Below are 20563 nucleotides of genomic sequence, written 5' to 3'. Positions count from 1 at the left end.
CACCAATTCCAGGAAATCCAGGCACAATTGAAGGGCTTGCTGTGGGAGCCCTTTTTGCTGGAGAAATCTGTTCCCCTTTCCTTTCTGCCAGCCAGGGAACGTCTGTGGCTGCATTTGCATGCTGCATTAGTGCCTGGAACTCTTCCCTCTGCGACACATGTGGCAGGGGCGGTAAGGAGCCCTCCGCTGTGGCCTGCCCAATGGAAGTGTCTGGGTCTCAACACCATGAAGGACAGCTCATCTGGGCTAGGAGGTCTAGGTAGTGGGGATGGGGAACGAGACTGTGGAAGTTGGGGCGTGCAGGGGATGGGGAACGAGGCTGTGGAAGTTGGGGCTTCCCGGTGGTAGGGGGGCAGTCTGCCCTGCGACTTAAGTAGGGTCTCCAGCATAGTTTGCTGAGCCCTCACAGTCTCCGCCAGCTCTTGGAAGCGCCGCTCAGCCGAGCTTGTATGCCTCCGAGGCGACTGACAGAGATCGTCTGCACCTGCGCGGGGAAGGAGACTGGTACCTGCGTGGTGACCACCTGTCCCCTGGTGCTGATGGGGAGTGAGGTCGGTGCTAGGCTGTAGATAGCGCCGATGATGGTTACACCAGTGCCAAGTCAATCGAGGCCGGGTAGGTACTGTCTCAAAAGCCTGAAGTCAGCGGAAAGAACTGTGGTCAATGCCGGGCTATGTAGCAGATTCAGTCGGTATGGGCGCCGAGAGCAAGCACAGCCGCGCTATGGAAAGCCCTAGACTTGAGAGGGGCATTAGGCCTGAGCTGTCGTCTTTTTTTTGTTTTGTTTTGTTTTGGTCACTGTGTACGATTAAATCGATGTAGAGGATGACACCGCGAGCCCGCGGGGTCTCCTTACAGCACCATAACAGCTCCCAACACAGTATAGCAAAACTACACAAGGCCTTGTGTAGTGAAAACAGTGTAATGGCCGCTTGTCAATCTCGCAAGAGGGGTCAAAACCAGATAGTCAGTAAACTGATGGGTGAATCAGGCAGGAGCACTCTCAATAACGCTTGAAAGCATGACTTTACAGTGAGTATTTTTAAATTTGAAGGTAGAAACCAACAAATCAGCCAAATTCGGACAAGAAAGCACAAGGCAATCTGTGACCTGTCTCAGTAAAGTGAGAGAAAATGGCCATATGTTACTGTGAGGACATCCCTCTTCAGCAGGAGGTGGGAGGGACTTCCCCCTCACAGCAGGGCCCTGATAGGGCAGCTTTTTTATATATGCTCAGTGATTGGCGGTCAGAGAGGGCTCTTCCCATTCGGTAATGGTTGTCATTCTATTGAAAGGGAACCGTCTCTTTCTCACCAAATGTTTCTTACTCTTCATTTGAGAATGACTGGTAATGAATAGTCCTTTAAAAGGATGGGTTAGCCTTTGTTTTGTTGCTTTTGTTATTTGTTTGCTTGTAAACATATGCTACAGTGTTTACAACACATTTTACTGTTTTGACCTGGCTGATTTAAAGAAGACCGTGTTAGTGTGGGTGGACACATACAGAACTAATCTATGTAGAACTAATTTAACTCATTAATTATGTGAAGAAGGTTTTTTTGTTTTTTTTAATATGCAGGAGCCTTCTTTACAGTAGAGTGGTGTTAAAGGCAGTTCACTAGCAAGCTGTATTTTACTGAGCAAAACATTTGCAACATTTTATAGGAAACAAGTACAATCCTCACACCAGGGCATTGCCTCAGTGTCGCTCACCTGCATTCGATGTCCAGCAGATTAAAGTACACAGGTGGTAGATTACAGAGCTATTTACTCCCATGCAATTTGGTTTTACTCATGTCTTTTAATTCCTATTTTTTTGAAAGGAGAAAATACCTAGTAACATTACAAAACATCTCAGTAATGTAAATGAAAGTATCTATGGTACGCAATTACTTGTGTCTGAGTTTTGTTTTGCTTTTTTCATTGAATTTTCATCTTTCAAAAAATAGTTACGACTGGAATAAATGCTTTGAAAGTAGGGCCCATTTTGTCGAGGATAAAACAAAAATTATAATTCTAAAAATAATAGGAAACAATTCACAAGCTTCTAAATACACATCGGAGTTATGTATTTGTGGTTTGTTATTTGTTGCCTTTTTACTATTTACAACAAAATAGTGCTAATGACAATTTGGAGTAGCTGTGAAAAGATGTACAATTCTCAACTCCGATAAAGCGAGAGACCCATAGAAAAGCAAATAGGCTAACAAATACTCTACAACAACCTCCTTGTTTTATTGGGGGTGTCAGGGTACAATATAAATCCTCTACGCAATCTGCTTTGTCTCATTTTTCGTATAGAAAGCAGCACATCGTTTTAATTCGTACTGTGGAGGGTAATTGCTTCTCATCAACTTAAGTCTCCAATTAATCTTCCTCTCCTTTCTCAAATGCACAACCCTGCTGCATTGAAAGAATCCATTCCCAATATAGGAGTCTTGTTGCTAGGGAGCTGACATCGCTGCCCTGTCACTTTTGTTATTGCATTGCTGCCACAAGTGAAGACCTTGCTGGCTAAAATAAAAACTGCTTCAGTAGATATTTAATTTGCTTTGTGTGCAATGCATGTATATGCGATAACAGTAAGATATTAGTTTTGTTTTTAATTGTTTTGTATATTTTTGTTTGTGCAGTACAAAAAAAATTAAACAGTAATTCTAAGTGAAATTGCCATCAGTAATGATTTTTAATGAATATATTTCATTAATTTAATTTGAGTGCCCAATTATTTTACACCTGTTTTTCTACCATTCTAAAATGTCTGAGCTGCCGGTCACTGGAGGACACTTGAGCTCACCTGGCGCCTGCCCAGCAGGGTCCACTGAAACACAAAAGGAGAAACAGTCCCAGCTGGTTCTGGCTCCTTAACCCATGGAGAACCAGACCCAATGTGACACTTCTTCTGGAATCTCCATCGAAGACCAGCAACTTTGCACAGCCAAGACGTAAACCTGTGCTCCTCTGACTGCATGACTCACCCTGCCATATTTTTACCAGGTGAGACACTCTGGGACCCCTGTGCTCCCCCTGACTGTATGACTCACCCTGCACACCACGCTGCCATGCTTTTACCAGGTGAGACACTCTGGGACCCCTGTGCTCCCCCTGACTGTATGCCTCACCCTGCACACCACGCTGCCATGCTTTTACCAGGTGAGACACTCCCCGACTGTATGACTCGCCCTGCACACCACACTGCCATGCTTTTACCAGGTGAGACGCTCCCCCTGACTGTATGACTCACCCTGCACACCACGCTGCCATGCTTTTACCAGGTGAGACGCTCCCCCTGACTGTATGGCTCACCCTGCACACCACGCTGCCATGATTTTACCAGGTGAGACACTCCCCCTGACTGTATGACTCGCCCTGCACACCACACTGCCATGCTTTTACCAGGTGAGACGCTCCCCCTGACTGTATGACTCACCCTGCACACCACGCTGCCATGCTTTTACCAGGTGAGACGCTCCCCCTGACTGTATGACTCGCCCTGCACACCACGCTGCCATGCTTTTACCAGGTGAGACACTCTGGGACCCCTGTGCTCCCCCTGTCTGTATGACTCACCCTGAATTGAATTAACAATTTGGTAAATTAGGCCGCCTTAATTGTTTTCAACTCTTAAACAGTTGGAAACAGTTGGAGATTTCAATTTAACTGTGAAATTGTGTAAGCAACTTGAAATCTGCAACTTGTTAGGAGCTGAGAACAATTAAAAAGGTCTAATTAAGCAAATTATTAGTTCAATTAAGGGTTTAGTTAAGTAACTGAGAGCTCAATTGGAATGAAAACCAGAAGACACAGGGGTCCGCGCGGACTGGGGTTAAGAACCATTGGTTTACACCTTTAAGACATTTGGGACTGCAGCAGCAGGTGACCTTGAGCAGATTCATTTAGTATAGCTTGTTAGCAGTGGGTAGATAGCTCCACACATCACAGAGCTATTCAGTGCGTAAATTAATGTTGCTGAAGATAATCCTATACAGTTCTATTCAGAGGGTAATGCTCTCTTGTTGTGTTGGCAGGGGATATGAATAGTGAGGTGCAATCAGTTGTGCAGTCTAATGAATAATTAGCAACCATTTACATTGCATTAGCCTCAATCACCACTAGGGCTGTGAAAGTTTGAGATAAAGAAAACACAGAAATTGCTACAAAAGAAGAACAATGTTTGAAATCACAAAGCACATCTTGTAATCATTGATACCCAGTACCTCATCCTCAATTAGAAAAGAAGCTGTTGTTTCAGCTTAACCCTTTCTGGTCTGTCCCTGCACCTGCCTTCAGATGCTGGTTCAAAGAAATCTAGCATGTGTTTAAACTGTATAATGGTATGAACCAGCACACCCTGGTCATCAATAGCAGTCCCTTCTCAGTACAAGGCAAATGTTTATACATACACACACAGGCATATAAGAACATAAGAACATAAGAAAGTTTACAAACAAGAGGAGGCCATTCGGCCCATCTTGCTCGTTTGGTTGTTAGTAGCTTATTGATCCCAGAATCTCATCAAGCAGCTTCTTGAAGGATCCCAGGGTGTCAGCTTCAACAACATTACTGGGGAGTTGATTCCAGACCCTCACAATTCTCTGTGTAAAAAAGTGCCTCCTATTTTCTGTTCTGAATGCCCCTTTGTCTAATCTCCATTTGTGACCCCTGGTCCTTGTTTCTTTTTCCAGGCTGAAAAAGTCCCTTGGGTCGGCACTGTAAATACCTTTTAGAATTACATGTGTGTGCTTTTGATAACAACTAAGTAAAACAATTAAATTAATTTAGCGACTGTTCACACAATTCACACTCACTTTTCTGAATACATTGCAGTTGAGAGATGAGTTACAAAACCTGACTTTCCTTAGTGTCCCGAGATTCTGGAGCTTGTTGGCAACCCTACTCTCAGATCAGGTGACAGGTTGAAACATCATTTAAGAAAATAGTGGTTTACACAAAGATACAGCTCTTGTAAAAGTAAAGTAAACGGTTCTGTATTTTGAGGTTTCTGTTGTGGGGGGAGGGGACTAGCGGTAAATTGTGTACGTTTCAAACTGAAATCTTATTCCGGGATATATTTCCATTCGGTAATAAAAATGACTAAAAGGCTCAACACTATAGATTGTGCGCGTCCATTGTTAGTAACTGCCAATCTGTTTTTCATTGAACAGTTTACTTCAGTTTTCTTGACAGTTTTTGTAGATTCAGTATTCAGCCAAATCTTTTGAGATGGATTCAGTGCATCTGTAGTGGCTTGATCTGGAAATCTTTTGCAGAATGGAGGGTCTAATCTTTATCACAAAGGTGTCTACATGCATGATCAGCCCATCTCAAACAACTACCTCAGCTCCACTTGTAAGGAAGAATGAAGGAAATGTGGGGTAAGAAGATAAGTTGACGCAAACAAAGTCAGAGTTTATTACACCCAGACTGATTATACTGTGTAACGATTTTTTTTTTTTTTTTGTTCCTGGGTAGTAAGTGTTATTTCTTAATTGCTTATGCCTCAAAAGTATAGAAAATGGCTATTATTCCCCACAAACTTTGCTTTTGTGACCAGGGCAGTGATATTTCAAAATGTCACTTTCCAATGGGAAAACGGGCAAATGTGTGTCTTTTCGTTCACATAGTCAGAAAAAAACAACATATGAATCCAAATTAACATGTATTTATACTAAAGTAATACAAAAATGACTACAAAAGATTTAGAAGTGAGTAGTTTTTCGAGATTTACGATTATACTGTAAATCACTTTCACGAATCAGTCCCCAAATGTAGTCTCCCATCATGTTCTCGTTATACTGTCCTTGGTAGCAACGTTCAAAGTCCAGTATATCCTGGTGGAAGCACTCACCTTGCTCCTCCGAGTATGCTCCCATGTTCTCCTTGAATTTATCAACATGAGCATCAAGGATGTGGACTTTGAGGGACATCCTACAGCCCATTGTGCCATAGCTCTTCACCAGAGTCTCAACCAGCTCCACATAGTTTTCGGCCTTGTGATTGCCCAGGAAGCCCCGAACCACTGCGACAAAGCTGTTCCAAGCCACTTTCTCCTTACTAGTGAGCTTCTTGGGGAATTCATTGCACTCCAGGATCTTCTTTATCTGTGGTCCGACGAAGACACCGGCTTTGACCTTTGCCTCAGACAGCTTAGGGAAGAAGTCTTGAAGGTACTTGAAGGCTGCCGACTCCTTATCTAGAGCTCTGACAAATTGTTTCATAAGGCCCAATTTGATGTGCACCTTCCGGGGGTCCACCAGTGGCTCCCACTTGACGTTGTTCCTCCCCACAGAGAACTCGGTCCGCTGTGGCCAGTCCCGCCTGTGGTAGTGCGCCTTGGTGTCCCTGCTGTCCCAAAGGCAAAGATAGCAGGGAAACTTGGTAAAACCACCTTGGAGACCCATCAGGAATGCCACCATTTTGAAGTCTCCTATGACCTCCCAGCCGTACTCATCATACTTCAAGGCGTCCAGCAAGGTCTTGATGCTGTTGTAATCCTCTTTGAGGTGCACCGAGTGAGCCAGGGGAAGAGACAGGTACTTGTTACCATTATGGAGCAGCACGGCTTTGAGGCTCCTGGATGAGCTGTCAATGAAGAGGCGCCACTCATTCTGGTTACAGGCGATTCCGATTGCCTCGAACAGACTGGTCACATTGTGGCAGAAGCAGAGCCCATCTTGACGGGTGAAGAAGCTGGAAAAAGGTTGGTGACGCTTCCTCTGATCTGCGACTTGCACACTTTCATCCAACAAGTTCCACTGCTTGAGCCTAGACGTCAAAAGCTCGGCATTGGACTTGGTGAGACCAAGATCTCTAATCAAGTCGTTGAGGTCTTTTTGGTTGGGGTAGTATGGGTTTCTCTCCTCAGCTCCACCTCTGAAATTGTCATCTGGATCTACAACGTCTTCCTCGCTCTCTGACTTGCTGCTCTCTTCTAAAGACGGCTGCTCTCTCTCCGGAGGAGTGGGTATGGGGAGCTCATAGCAATGTGGCACCGGGGCGATGGATGAAAGAAGGTCCGGATACGTGATAGCAGGTGCATTCTTGCCAGTCAGACATTTGGAAGGGTCCACCATGGAGAAGTAGCAGTTGCTTGAGTGGTCAGTGGGTTCCCGCCAAATTCTTGGGATAGCGAACTTCATGGCTCTCTTTTCCCCTCTGTACCATCCTACAAAAATACATTTATTTCACCCATGACTAATGTGTAAGAGATTCTCGCAACATTTTTCATATGATATATTTTTCAATAACAATGAAAATTGTAAAACATTTTAAAATTAAAAACTTTTACAATTTTAAAAATTAACACATTTTATAACATAAAATTCCGAGCAACAATTGTCCATCTTACCTTCGAGTTTTTTTGCAGTGCTCCCAGGTGAAATGAGGTGCCCAGGATTTGTCTTGATCCCCGACAGGCATGCCGAAATATGCCTTGTAGACCTCACAAATCTTAGCAGATGCTTCCACGGAGTACTTTTTCACTCTTGTCTTGATAAATTGGCCGCAGACATAGCAAAATGCATCTGCCGGATGCTTGCAGCCTCTTGATGCCATCTCAGAAAAATGCAGATATGTATCCACTTAGGCAGCTGGAACTAAACTGAACTGGTGGGCTTAAGGCCCCTGTATTTATACTACTATTTATATTACTAGAAAGTTCTAGACATTACTCCAAATTTACTCTGCACTGAATCTATCTGGAATGTTCTGGAAAATAGGTAAATTTCAAAATATCACTGTCCTGGTCACAAAAGCAAAGTTTGTGGGGAATAATAGCCATTTTCAATACTTTTGAAGCATAAGCAATTACGAAATAACACTTACTACCCAGGAACAAAAAAAAAAAAAATTGTTACACGGTGTCTTCATTCCAATTACTTAACTATACCTTTTAACTTGTTTTCAGCTCTTAAACAGTTGCCGTTCAAGTTATGTTATTGCTAACTTGAAATCTACAAATGTTTAAGAGCTGAAAACAAGTAAAAAGGTCAAATTAAGGACATTATCAGTTCAATTAAGGGTATAGTTAAATAATTGAGAGTTTGATTGGAATGAAAACCAGCAGACACAAGGTTCCCTGGACTGAGTTTGAGAAGCCCTGCTTTAGGGCTGAAAAGCCAGTCCTTTGTTCTTAGTTGTCCATTTGTTGTTTGTCAGCAAGGTGGAAGTGAATTGGCTGGGAATCACAACTGCTTGCACAAACCAGGGTGAGCAAACAAAGCAACCACTCGTGATCACTGCATGTTACCCGGGATCCAAGAGATCAGCATAGGGATTAGTTTAGGGAAGTGGTCTCCAACCCTCGTCCTGGAAGGGTGATGTCCCACCTGGTTTGTGTTCCAGCTGTACCCTAACTTAATTGGACCAATTAAGCTTCTAATAAGCACTTAATTGGTCCAGGGATTTTATTCCCACCTCAGCTTTAGAGTGTGTTAAGGAGAAGGTTCCTGGAATGGAACCTCCCTTTTAGTGGGAACAGCACTGAGCCACTGGATGGCAAACTTGTGTTTTACTGTTTTACCCACTGTGTTTTGTTTTTACTTTTTTTTTTGTTATTTTCATATATAGAAATGTACCTTCCAACCTTCCTTGAATATTTTCTTTGACATACCATATAATAGGACATTTTGGAGTGGAATTTATTTCATCTTTATTGGCGGTTTGGATTGGATTGCCAATAATACGTCCACCAATCAATCATGTGATCCCACCGTCTGACAGGTGGTATACAGCACACGTTAAAGAAGCGTGTGCGGGACAAGGGAAAGAATGGTGGATGTCAAAGTGAATATGAGAATGTTAGTGAGTGAAGCGAATTTGCTTAAAAACATTGGCAAAGAAATTCATGGTTAAATTCATTTTAATATAAGCATTTCTCAGATATTTAATTCTGTTGTCTGTGTGACATTCTGTGGGGGTTGCCTTGTTAGCACCGATTCCAGAACATTCTTAAACAGATCTACTACAAAGCTGATTAGATAAGGCAGGCCACAAACTGTGTTAAATCTTTGAAGCTCGGCTTCAAAAATGCTATCTGATTGTAAGGGGTCATAAAAATTATCAAGGCAAGCTATAGCTACAATGCAGTTGTATCATTATTGTGTTAAAAGTTAGTTGAAATGCTTTAAGAATCATTTTTAATTACATAACTTGTGGACACAAGTTTGGAATAGTTATTTTAAGTTTCCCAATAAATCTGAAGTGTTTATTGTGTTTTAAATTAATATTATACATTAATAACTTTTTAAATATTATCCTTTGTATTATGTGTTTTATATGCTTATAATTGTAATTTTGTATTGAGAATGAAAATTAGATTTGTATGCTTCTCCAATGAATGTAACTAAAGTTATATTGAATAGGAGGTTTAAATGATAAATGAAAAATCCTTTGATAACAAAATAGGTGGATACATTCCATTTCTAACACACCCTTTTTGTGTGACACGCAACTGTCTATCAAATACTGTGAACCAACAGAAGGACCGACAAGGATTTGTTTACAGTACAAGGGAATGCCTATACATTGTGTTTTTTAAACTCAAAACAAGGATTTTTACTCTCTCAGCTGGTCTCTTTACCCTCTGCTCTTCTCTCTGGACTTCAACGAAGACACAATGATGTAATCTTCAAAGCTGTCCCGGAAAAGGTGGGCTCTCTACGGAACAACGAAAGCTTTTGCTTACAGTAGACAGCTAACTTTTACAGAGAGGATGGCTGTGTTAAGAAGACTTTGTTTTACATTGCACCAACAGAATAAGTTTCAAACTTATATTGTGTGTTTACAAGTAACTGAACTGATGACATGATAGTGATGTCGTCACATGCATACTTAGCCACGTGGAAGCTGGCGCATGTATACATAATGTGTGACTGAATCACAATGCATGATGAACTGTAAAGACTGCTTCACTCATAATGCAGAACTCTATGACCAAAGAGCACATAAAGGCTTTATTAACATTTAACAATGCATTACTTTTCCTTTAATGTTTTAATTTGTTTCTTCTTTATACATGTTTTGTAACTATGAAGCCTAACCTTTATTCTTCTTCCTTTGAGAATATGAATAAATGTAATAATAATTTGGATTGTTAGTTTTATTTTTGTCTCATAACAAATACACATTTATTATTGATTTTAAATACTTAAACATAATATTAATTGTTAATCTCTTTTCATCATGAATCTAGGGATAATTAAGCCAGAATCACTAATTCTTATTGAGGTATTGTGTTGATTATGGTTAATAATTACATTATGAGCTATAATGTTTTTTTTTTTTTTTTTAATGGCAATTGGCAAGGACACAGTTGTGACATAAACCCTAGATGGTATGCAATGGTAATTAAACCACAACATAGTCTCATTTGAAGTGCTTTTTAAAACCCCAAAGCTAATGACTAAAGCTAAGGTTTACAATTTTAGAAAAACAAACTATGAAGGTATGAAACAGAGACTAATAGAAGTAGATTGGAGTAAAATAGAGAAAACATCCACAGAAAAAGGATGTCTGTTCTTCAAAAATGTAGTACTAGAGGCGCAAAACAATTACATCCCTAAAGTAGACAAATCTAAATGTAAAACTAAATTGGCAACATGGTTTAATAGATCAATTTAAGAAAATATTCAGCGAAAAAAGGCACTTTAAAAGGGACCAAAAACAAAGTACACAGAAAGAGTACACCGAACTGCAAACGCAACTCAAAAAGGAAGTTAGAAAGGCCAAGAGAGAAATAGAAATTAACATTATACAGTAAATACAGTATAATCGTAAATCTCGAAAAACTACTCACTTCTAAATATTTTGTAGTCATTTTTGTATTACTTTAGTATAAAAACATGTTAATTTGGATTCATATGTTGTTTTTTTTCTGACTTTATGTGAACAAAAAGACACACATTTGCCAGTTTTCACATTGGAAATAGTGAGATTTTGAAATATCACTGTCCTGGCCACAAAAGCAAAGTTTGTGGGGAATAATAGCCATTTTCTATACTTTTGAGGCATAAGCAATTAGGAAATAACACTTACTACCCAGGAACAAAAATTGTGTAACATAGTGTAATAGATAATTGCAAAGCATATGACATGGTTTATTTAGATTTTCAGAAAGCTTTTGATAAAGTCCCACATAAAAGATTAATTCTCAAACTGAACGCAGTAGGGATTCAAGGAAACACATGTACATGGATTAGAGGGTGGTTAACATGTAGAAAATAGAAAGTACTGATTAGAGGAGAAACCTCAGAATGAAGTGTGGTAACCAGTGGAGTACCACAGGGATCAGTATTATGTCATCGCCTATTCCTAATCTACACTAATGACTTAGATTCTGGTATAGTAAGCAAACTTGTTAAATTCGCAGACGATACAAAAATAGGAGGCATGGCAAACATTGTTGCAGCACCAAAGGTCGTTCAAAATCAGCTAGACAAGATTCAGAACTGGGCAGACACATAGCAAATTACATTTAATAGAGAAAAGTGTAAGGTACTGCACACAGGAAATGAAAATGTGCATTATAAATATCATAAGGGAGATACTGAAATTAAAGAAGGATTCTATGAAGAAGACCTAGGAGTTTTTGTTGACTCAGAAATGTCATCTAGACAATGTGGGGAAGCATAAAAAAAGCCAACACGATGCTTGGATACATTGTGAGAAGTGTTGAATTTAAATCAAGGGAAGTAATGTTAAAACTGTACAATGCATTAGTAAGACCTCAACTTGAATATTGTGTTCAGTTCTGGTCACCTCGCTACAAAAAGGATATTGCTGCTCTAGAAAGAGTGCAAAGAAGAGCGACCAGAATTATTCTGGGTTTAAAAGGCATGTCATATGCAGACAGGCTAAAAGAATTGAATCTATTCAGTCTTGAACAAAGAAGACTATGCGGCGACCTAATTCAAGCATTCAAAATTCTAACAGGTATTGACAGTGTTGACTCAAGGGACTTTTTCGACCTGAAAAAAGAAACAAGGACCAGGGGTCACATACGGAAATTAGACAAAGGGGCATTCAGAACAGAAAATAGGAGGCACTTTTTTACACAGAGAATTGTGAGGGTCTGGAATCAACTCCCCAGTAATGTTGTTGAAGCTGACACCCTGAGATCCTTCAAGAAGCTGCTTGATGAGATTCTGGGATCAATAAGCTACTAACAACCAAACGAGCAAGATGAGCCGAATTGCCTCCTCTCGTTTGTAAACTTTCTTATGTTCTTATGTTCTTATATGCCTGTGTGTGTATGTATAAACATTTCATATTTAGCAGGAGCCATTAGTAACACTGAAAAACCAGAACCAAATTTGAGAACATTTTGACTAATTCTGCCTCCTTACCGACACACAACCGATAGTGCCTTAGTTTTTAACGTCTGTTAATAACGTTTGTTAATATTTATTGGGGGGTGGGGATTTGCCATGACACAATGGCTGTAAAATAATTCTATCACAAACTTTTCAATTATTTGTAAAAAAAAAAAAAAAAAAAGCAGGTAGACAGGATCGTCACTTCAGAAATCACAACAGCTACTTGTCTCAGGTAATATTAGCCTCTAACGTACCATGATATAACTACTGTTTTTCTGGCTTGCAAGTTTGATTGCTAGAAATATCAACAGCACAATACTGTGTATACTGCATGATTATTGATTTGTACTAAGATCTGGTGGTATTGTGTTAAACTCCATTTACAGTTTACTGCAGTCTTGATAGACCTAGGCTGACTGAAAAATATGTCCGGGTTTGGTCTGTGGAAAAGGTGGCAACCCTAGTATATGTTCTCCCACACTAGGACTTTCATTTTTGGTACCCTAGTGGCAGCCAACAACCACTGCAACTGCCTGTAAATGGTGTGCTAGCAAAAGACAACACTGAGTGGAATAGCCTCTTCTCGCTCCCAATACATCTTATTTTCCAATATTTACCTGTCTATCTACTGTTAAAGAAAATTAGGTCATATGTATTTTGTTAACAATTATCATTTAATTATTGTAATAAGTGCTGATATCTCGCCTTGCTCTGTGATTATTCCTTACAACGTGTCACATGTTAAGAAGATATTTTAAAATGTATAAAATTCAGTTTCATGACAGAAGACTGGTTTGGAACTTGCAAGTAACTAAGCATCAACCACTGGCCTTTCCTGTAAGAAAAATGGTTAGTTGTTAGTTGTTAACAGGGAACATCTGTTCATTTTATGCAAGCCTTTTCTAGTAATAATAATTGATTGTTTGATGCTGCCTTTTTGCAGAATAATCCTAAATGAGTGGCCTCCAGTATGACATTCATTTAGTTCAAATAAGCTTCAACTAGCTCACCCTTTTCTTAGCTGAACTTCAATGTCAAACAGCATATTGATTCTGTTTAATGAATTTTGTAAAGCGAAATCTCATAGAAAAGTACCATAAATGTCAAAAAAATAAATAAATTATATCGTAGTTTATTACAAATTAACCAACACGCCAAGATTCAGCGCTCAAAAAAGCACACAAAAATATCATTAGGTTAGGTAAGTTATATAAATACTTTACTTTCTACATGTACTTATACAGTATACACATACTAATTAGTTTAAAAATACTGTTGTGAAAAATGCATGGCAAGTGGTCCTTGGGAAAACTCCAAACACCAAGGTGGCCCTTACATTGAAAAAAGGTTGGGAACCACTGATCTATACAATAGACAGTACCTTGTTTAGAGAAAAAAAGTTTGTGAATCCCTTAGGATTTTCAAATATTTCACATATTTCAAACCTAAACTTCTATTGACATAGAAAAAAAGTTTGATGTAATTCATTGTATACTAGTTGATTACCCTCGTTACTCAAGGAATAACTGGGAAACTGGCGGTCTGAAGGGTTACATCTGTAGTTTCTGTAAATACTTGTGAGCGCAGACTGATGAAGTGATGAACACATAACAACTGAAATTTAAATGAAATTTAGCCCTCTCTGGACTGATAATGACGGAAGACAAGGACCGTGAACAACGTTGTGATGCAAGTGGCCGCACCTTAGCTGTAATTGTAAACAAGGCACTGCATTAAATGAACTGATGATAAGAGAAACTAAGCATGAATATTAGCGCTGTAGGTTAACGGGTTGGAGTAATGTAGCCACTGATCAGCCACTGATAATATATTATCTATATATATATATATATATATAATATATATATATATATATATATACACACACACACATATATATTATACATATATTTTATTAACAGGAAGTAACAGTATAACACAAGTACAGTATGCATAAAGCACAACTTCTGCATCATTTCAAAACAGCAATTAAAGGCAACATAACGTGCAGATTACAGTGAATCAATAAACAATGTCTTAATTAGACAGCTAGAAAATATAAACAAATGTTTACATTAGGTAACATATCATGTTAAGTACAGTACAATATCCCAAATCCTCCAATATCCCCAAATGCTTTGTGGTATGTTTGGCTAAATACTGTACTATCAGTGAACACTCTGCAGTAGGTATTAATTGTTATGCTTAAAAAAACATTTGTCAGGAGATCTCTTTTAAGCTAGTGGGGAAAATAACAAAAGCACAACTTTAAATTAGGCGACTGCAAAAATTAAATGCGAGGATCGTAGGATCGTAGCTGACAAGTCAGCTATATTTGAAATAAAATTAAGGGGACCAGAATTAGGCTCAGGCAAGATATAAAGGTAAAAACAAAGATTGTTTTATTATTTTAATTATGAAACAGAATAAGCTAAATTTGTTTAAAGGGACATCAACTGATAAAAAATAACACCAGAAAACTTAAAGCCCTACCTGTGTGTATATTCACATTTACTTTTTCCAAAATACTTGTTTTATTTCTTTTTAGCTATATGGACCTCTATTAATATGGGGCATAACACATTATTATAAAATAAAATGCAGTGCATGGTGGGATACTATCTTTATTCATTTCTACTGTTCATTGCGCTGCTAGGAACTGGAACCAAACTATTTTAATAGTGTGTGTACGTATTAAGCCTGACTAAACATAAAACGGTACTTCAGTGTGGATGCTCTGAGCTGGATTAATTAAAATGGTTTTGAGTATGGTTCTGGAGATCTGTTATGTAGTGTGGACAGGGCCTAAGTGTAACAATAAAAGTACTGTGTATTGCCTGCACACCTGTGTGAGGATCACGCCCATAAACCTGGATGCGTAAAGCTGAAATCCGTTCTTCACAACATGCTCAAACCACTAGATAGCCAGTCACTTCATTCACAATCAGGCCTGCAAACCTACGTGAGGATCATGCCCATAAACATAGATGCCAGTACAGCTGAAATACGTTCTTCACAAGGCACTGAAACCACTGGATAGCCAGTCACTTCATTCACAATCATGTTTTCAAACTGTGATGATTGTGCATTATAGTGTGAACAGGTCCTTACAAAGGTTTACCATAGTAAAAACCTAGCTTTTGTGTAATATCAATAAACATTAATAAACATGGCAATATGAACTTGTTTATTAAAGCCAAAATGGATTCGGTTTACAATTATTATTTTTTTTGGTACCACATCCTGAACCTTATTTTTAAAAAGATCAAGTCAGTCTTATCTTCAACACCTATGCCAGCTGCTTGAGTTAATTGCTGCTGTTAATGAGATGTACTCAGTCTGATAGATGTAAAGCTGTAACATTTTGAAAAGCAAAAGCGTAACATTTTAAAAAGCTATAATTTGATATGATATATATATATATAATATATATATAGATATATTATATATCTAAGAATATACATATATATATATATACTTTCGCTGTAGGCGTTAGAGATTCTGTAATACTCATTTACATGAATATTTACCAAGGAAAGGCATGCACAGGTGATGAATGTGAGACAAGTTTAATTATAGAGGTCCATAGAAAACTTGAAATGCGTATTGATTGAGGCATGTCCTGTGAATCTCAGAGCTTTTTAAAAAACAAGACATACATTACCAACCAAAAAGCATGAAAGGCAAGTGGGCTGAATTGTTTTGTTTTTTTATAGCAAAATTTTATTTATTTTTTTACTCTTGTTCTCAAACTAGTCACAGTAGAGGAAATATGACTGCCATCATGGTGAATGGATCACCTTTATAATGGAGCAATCAAAACCCTTTTTTACGTGTGTAATCAAGTCACACTGTCATCGGAAAACCGGACATAACAAACAGTCTGAACACAAGTATGTAATTATCTGTGTTATAAATATACACAGTGTCTGTGCAACAACAACTAAAACAATAGCCTGTCAACTTACCTCAAGAACATGAGTCATTCTTGTAACATCTTCATCTGGGGTCCAAAATTATACCATTGTACTTTATTAAGGTCATGCATGTATTTAGAAAATAGTATATCTTTTATAAATGTACAAGTAAGGCTGTCAAGCCAATAATAATACTAATACAACTACTACTACTACTACTACTAATAATAATAATAATAATAATAATAATAATAATAATAATAATAATAATAATAATAATACACTTATATTTCACCCCAATGATCCCAAGGCACATTACAGTAATAATATATGGCACCAATGGCTTGTGATTGAGGCCAGGTATAGGGTTTGGACCACTTTAATTAACTACTTTGAACCCCAAGCCAATGGATCATATTTCATATTGGGATTGTAATTTATATGCAAAAGGTATTAGATCCACCAGCTGCCCTTCCATCTACTTCAACTTGCTACCCTAGATGATACAGTATTTATCTCAGAAACTGGGTGCTATTAGTAAGGACATAACAATCACATTCAGTAGCCACAAAATAGATCACAAACATTGTATAAACTGCTTTCAGTTTGTTTCTATTTGTTTATGAACTGTAGCCAATACATGCTGAAAGCCCCTCAAGCAACATCAAGTCAGTGGTATAGTTCCAGCTTTAGAGCAGAATTGAGATTGAACCGGATCAAAAAAGAACTCAACCAATCAGCTATTTTGCTTGCTCTTTTCAGATGCAGTTCCCTGAAGGATTTTAAAAGCACATCTAGAATCAGTACATGAGTTAATCAGTGGTATTACTATTTCACTTTGAGTTCAATGCACTGAAGACTTGTATTTACCTGCTGTCTCCAGATACACAAATAATCAGCATCATCACATTAAAATACTATAAAATAAAAGCCATGCCACAGAATATCCTCCAAGACGATAAAGAAAACAGTCCTTTATAAAAAGCTAAGACGGTGAAATAGAAACAGAAGACCCCAACAGCACAAGTGATAAGAAATTCCACAGTAATTTCAGCTTAAAAAAAAGATAAAACTTCAGAACACTCACCAAGGCAAGTCCCCATCACATCTCAATAACAGCACTGACGCCTTCCATGTGACTCAACATTCTTCTAGCAAAGAAACAATGTAAAAATAAAATAAGTTTCTCTATTATCTTTTAAAAAAAAACACAGGTAGAATCCTTTTGTGGTTATTTGTTTCTTCTCCAATAGAGACGTGTATATGGAGTGTCACAAACAGAAAAAAAGAACAATCCTTGTTCATTCAAGTTTCCCAAACAACTCTTCTGACAATAAAACAAATCAAAAACAAAAACCTTGTCAGGCCTTTCAGATATAGAGCTTCCCTTTTAAAAAATGCTAGAAAGTTATGGAAGCTCTCAAATTTGTACAGCACTGTACAGATGATATCTCTGTCCAGGCAGTTTGAACTCTGGGCTTGCTTAACTGGTTGTACTGGGAAGGTGCACTGGTATAAGCGTCCTACTAGTGTTGCCACACCATTTCCTGCCTCACAGATTGACCTGTAGATAGCAGGGTGACTTACGATGCAAGACAGGATTCTTAAACACACAATCCCTCTGAGGAAAGGAAAAAGAAAAAAAAATCTGGAATCCCAAATAAATTTGAATTTTTCAACAAGTGAAACAGTCTTTTTCCCTCTGCCCCTCACCCCTTGCTCTCCCTGTCTTGGGTCAGAGTACAAAGTGACTATTATTTCCCTTGCAATTCAGCAACCTCTGTTCAAATCAATGCCAGGTCTGTCACAGCATTCTGCTGCATCGCATTTGGCTCAGCCTCTCTCTCTCTCTCTTTCTCTCTCTTGCTCGCTCTCTCTATGTCACACATGAGAGGGAAGGAGGAGGCTAGAATACAAATAAGCCATGTATCCAGTCTTTCTTAAAGACACAATTGTGCATTGTTCTGTCTCTTACTTTAAAAGGGAGAAAGGTCCTTTTCAATATATATATATATATATATATATATATATATATATATATATATATATATATATATATATATATATATATATATATATATATATATATACTATGCACAGTGCTTTCCCATTAATTAACCCATGAATCTTAATCATTCTTCTTTTCAGTCATGATTGCTTTCAATTTCATAAATGAGCTATGACTTTTTTAAAAAAGAGAAAAATACCTGTCAAGATTACTAATGTTAGGTTGTTTGTCTCTGTGGCAATGTTGCCCCGCCCGTGTATATTTCGGTGTTGAATGTTACGTGTAGTGTGTAATTGTTGGTGTATAGTCATTGGTACATGGGATGTAATATGGGGTATGTGCACGAGTATATTTATATTTAGGCACATGGATTGCACAGCACAGCAGGTAATATGTAATAATATGCGAGCACGGGGAATTGCACTTTATTAATTCACGTGCAGTTGTATCGAGACTCCAATTGAATGACTGATTAGCAATTGAGTCTTGGTACAGCTGCATAAAAGGAGCATGTTTTCACTCACTCAGGGTTGTGTGTTCGGTGAGTGACGAAGGGGATTGGAGACGGAGGTTATAATAATCAAAGTAAATAATAGCAGCTCACCGTGTTTGTCTGTGTAGTTTGTTTTTGTTTGTCTCTTTGTTTTGGCTGCCAGTGCCGTGTCCTGTGCTTTGTTTGTCTTTACAACCTTTTATTTTCTGTATGTTCAATTATTAAATGCTGAGCGAAAACAATCGCTCAGCTTCACCAAACTCCACCTCTCTCTTGTTTATGTGTTGGTTCCTGGTTCTGGTCTGATGTCACCCACTACAGTCGTCTTTGTGACAATGTCTCTCATTTTGTAACTTGGAGTAATTTATACTTTGGAGTAAGACGTTTTGAAAATCAGCAACTTAGTTTGCCTACAAATCATTTAGACAAATACATCAAATACACCCCTCAAAAAGCATCACATTGTGTGATTAGCAATACCTGCAGCCTAGAAGAGGAATCTTTGTAATTACAAATTGGTTTTACGAATTATTTTTGGGAATACTGCAAGAATATATTGTTATACTATAATTAGACAGACTCAAGGTGATCGAAACAGTTTCTTAATAGACGCACAGGAGATGCATATTAGGGTTTTTCATTTATTTATTTATTTTATTTATATTTTTAGATCGTCTTTAGCCAAGACGCTTTACAAGTTTAAACAAAACAGTACAATCAAGGAAAATGGATGAAAAAGAATGTATGTTTATTGGGGAGACAGATTAGTTGCTTAAATGAAAGCAGAGGGCCAGAGGCTAGGACAGGGTCAGGGAAGCAGGGTCATAACTGGAGGTCAGGGGTCAGAAGTATCAGTAGGATGGGCTAGGGAGAAGAGATGCGTTTTGAGGGAGGACCGGAAACTACACAATATGCACAAATAATGGTCTTCTTCCTAATATTAGTATTGGCCGAATAGTGTCTTCCATTTTTATGAATATTAGGCAGTATTTGTTGCAAACAGTTTGAAATCAGTGAGAATTGGTCTCTCATTTCAACCACGACTCCCTCTGTGGTCTGTGACACTGGCAGCCAATTGGTGTGGGGAAGAAGAGTACAGAGTCAGTGCTTCAGTTCATTAGATTCAAGAGGGCTGTATAGTGAAAAGTAAAGTGAAATTGTGCTTAAACTTGTTTCATTGTGTGTGAAAGACAATGATTCTGGGCGGTAAATCTCCCTCCCGAGATTTACAGTACAAACCCAGAACAGCACTGCACTTGTGTCACAAATAACTGTACAATACAATATTTGCACCATGAGCACTAATTCAGTGAGTGGAGAAGCTACTAGGAAGTGATAAATCAATTACAAAGTGCTAGTCAACAATTTCTATTAAACAAAAAAAATAAATGTGCATCAATCAAATGAAAGTGTACAATTCTAAAAAAAAAAAAAAACATACAAGTGACAAATACAGGCGTGAAATATAATGGGCATTATTGACTTAACTATCTTTTAAAGAAGACGAAACAAAAGATTTGAACACAAACAATTAACATTTATTTCTCTCTCTGTTGTGTGTGTGTGTGTGTGTGTGTGTGGTGAGTTTGCCTGCCTGTAATGAAAAAAAAACAAAATGAAAAAAAAACGTACTTTTTAATTTCTAGGTGCCAACAGGGAACACTGTATTACTGTACATTAAATCATCAGAGTATATTACCTACTATATTACAAATGCAAACTGGAAAAGATGATATGTACAGTACAGTACTTTCAGTATTGAATGAAAGTCATTGCAGTTTATGGTAGCTGGGAAAGGGTAAATGACCTCGAACTTTATTTCAGTCTGCTT

At 38.2% G+C, this 20563-nt stretch overlaps 1 protein-coding gene across 2 annotated transcripts in view; it reads right to left on the bottom strand.

Moving 5' to 3' along the window:
* The window catches only part of LOC121330057 (leucine-rich repeat-containing protein 4C-like), a 674313-nt gene extending 656341 nt beyond the window's left edge, over positions 1-17972 (bottom strand). For both annotated transcript variants that reach the window (XM_041276311.1, XM_041276312.1), the window contains exon 1: positions 17319-17972. The gene's annotated coding sequence lies outside the window, so the exon portion shown is untranslated. The remainder of the gene's footprint in view (positions 1-17318) is intronic.
* Positions 17973-20563: the final 2591 nt, after the last annotated feature.

Source organism: Polyodon spathula, chromosome 17 (assembly GCF_017654505.1).
Source record: "Polyodon spathula isolate WHYD16114869_AA chromosome 17, ASM1765450v1, whole genome shotgun sequence".
Lineage (NCBI taxonomy): Eukaryota > Metazoa > Chordata > Actinopteri > Acipenseriformes > Polyodontidae > Polyodon > Polyodon spathula.
The sequence above is the reverse complement of the archived record's forward strand: the minus strand, read 5'-3'. Positions and strand labels throughout refer to the sequence as shown.